This window comes from Montipora foliosa, chromosome 2 (assembly GCF_036669935.1).
Source record: "Montipora foliosa isolate CH-2021 chromosome 2, ASM3666993v2, whole genome shotgun sequence".
Taxonomy (NCBI): Eukaryota; Metazoa; Cnidaria; class Anthozoa; order Scleractinia; family Acroporidae; genus Montipora; species Montipora foliosa.
In genome coordinates this window covers 65,755,288-65,757,787 of record NC_090870.1, presented here as the reverse complement: position 1 = coordinate 65,757,787, position 2,500 = coordinate 65,755,288, and the positions used below count along the sequence as shown (strand labels likewise).

Genomic DNA, 2,500 nt, shown 5'->3' with positions numbered 1-2,500 from the left:
GTCTAGTACTGTTTGACACAGCGCTTTATTGCATAACTGTCAACGGAGCTGCGTTTTGTTTACCAGGAGATTCAAGTTGTCTTTGCGTGATATATAGCTCTAATAGTACACGATATTGTTCTGGTATTTTATGGAGCATTACAAAGCTGTTATCACAGATTTGTATGGCTGTGTAGTTGCCCCAAGGTTGAGTCGTTAAGTATGAAATAGAATGCACTACGAAGGCGAGTTTGTAGATGTGACACAGCACTAGCACGAATATTGTAAACTGTTTTTTTTTTTTTAATGCAAGCATTCGCCTCATATTCATTTTTGTAGTACAAGGCATTTAAAAGCAGACGTCGAAAGAGGAAGAGCTTCTCTTCCTTTTTGTTCATTTTTTTCATTCATTGCTCCGTCGCTGGTTGTCCCGCTTTATCATTGTAGTCCGTTGTTGACGCTGCTTGTCGCCAAAATGATAATCATATAAGGTCATAGAAGAGCGAAGCGTTATCAATCTGTCCAGACCATGTTTAGACAGACGGTAGCAACCATTTCTTGATGTCACAAATATGGGACCAAATTTACCATTAACGCTCAAAAATTCCAACTAAACGACTTACAGATTTTGCTAGCCTGCTTTATCCAAATTACAATCATTGATTCAAAAGTAAATGAACTTTAAAACAACGTTTATAGGAAGAGCAGAAAGATTTGATTCATCTGTCAAAACAATACATTCATCAAACCAATGCGATAGTTTGTCTGGACAGAGTAGAACGTTTTGCGAGCGATAGCTATTCATTACGTGGATGCATTCGACAGGCGTGTTGAGCCTTTTGTTCCTTCGAGCGTAGGATTCGGCTCTGATTCTTTTCGTCGTGATTTTCCTGCACATGTGTAAGATTTCTTTGCTCATGGGACATTCCCGTCACCAGAGCCTCGGATCGACCTAAGGCTCTGGGAAACTATGTAGGAGAACATGCGCCGTAGGGTTCTCAGAGCCAAAAATAGCCTATTTGAACCTTACGGCGCCTGCTCACTCTTTGTGCCAACATGAATGCACCAGTTACTTGTAAAAGTTATTTCTTACAGATTTTAGGGCTGTAACCATTTTAAACAGTTTTTGACTTGTTCATATTGTTAAGTGAGAAACAATTTTGTTGTGTTTGTTTCAATTTTGTTAAAGTATCAGCCATTTTATTAAGTGGACGAGGGGCTTATTGTGTTTGACAGCATTCCCCTAAGTTTGTAAACTGCCTTTTACAAAATTTGAATGCATGTTATTAAGTTTGCGCATGTTTTGTCTTACATGTATATACTAAGGCCATGCCGGCCACAGAAAACATCGATTCAATTTTCCCTTTGTTCTCAAAAATGTTGAATGGTGTTTAAGCCATTTGAACACTCTGTTCAACAATTGTAGAACACGCGCATGCTCCATGATCAACAAATCAATATGGCGGTAGGTGGTTTATCCGGACGAGAGAGTCTGGTTTCTAGTTTTTAGTCCTCACAATCGAATTCCGCGAAAGTGGTGGTTGTTTTGTTGGCTTAATGTTGGAACCGTTTGAACGGCCTCCGCACAACTTTGCTTTCGTGTCCAACATTTGCCCAACAATGTTGGTCAAATGTTGAAACCGTTTAAACGGCCCCTTACTGGGTTAAGAATCAGATTCGGCTCTTACTCCTGTCTTTTTCCGTGGGACTCGATATCTTCTCATTCAAAGGCAATCGCAATGACCACTAGACCACGGAAGATTAAGTGTATCTATTAAAGAATTGAGCATGGCTGGAAATGAGTTTTTGTGATTTTGCTGCACGCAATGGAATATCCGGTTATCGCATGACTCAGTACCACATCTCACCGGGCTAATTACATAATTTTATAATTCTCCCTGTATTGTTAAGAAAAAGTAATAAAGTATTCTGAAATACCATAGTAGAATTTTGTAAAGCATCTGTTTACTTCTTTTGATTGGAATCAATGCCATTAACAACAGATCATGTGATTTTACTCAGGGACCAGTCATTTATATTATAGGAAAATTAATGGGCTGGTGCAAATAGGGAGGGGCCATACGTTTTTGTGTACCTGAAAATGGAGGGGGGGAGGGGGAGGGGGCTGCATAAGGTTCTGCAACCATTTCTAAAGGGGTTATTTTTTTGTGCATTCCATTTCCTTTTCACAAAAGAAAACAGAACTGATGAGATCAACAACAAGTCAAATTTATTATCAAAATGATGGCATAACAAAGCAAAATAACAAACTATAATCATAGTGTATACCATTCTTTTCAAATTGGAAAAATAAACTAACACTCTGTATCAGTGTCCTTTGATTCACTGGTGAAAATTCTCGTCTTCTTGTCTGACCTTTCTCTTATTTGCGTCTCTCTTAATTTCTTTTTTCGAACGCTTTTTTGATTTAAACTTCACAATGTGTCCACGAAACATACCGTTACATTTGCTCTCTGCATCCTGTAGATGTTGAATGAGCATTGTCAACACTGTGATCCTT

At 38.6% G+C, this 2,500-nt stretch overlaps 1 protein-coding gene across 1 annotated transcript in view; it reads right to left on the bottom strand.

Annotated features, from left to right (window-relative positions):
* Positions 1-2,500, bottom strand: part of LOC137991938 (uncharacterized) — a 50,509-nt gene that overhangs the window by 14,164 nt on the left and 33,845 nt on the right. The gene's annotated exons all lie outside the window — the stretch shown is intronic.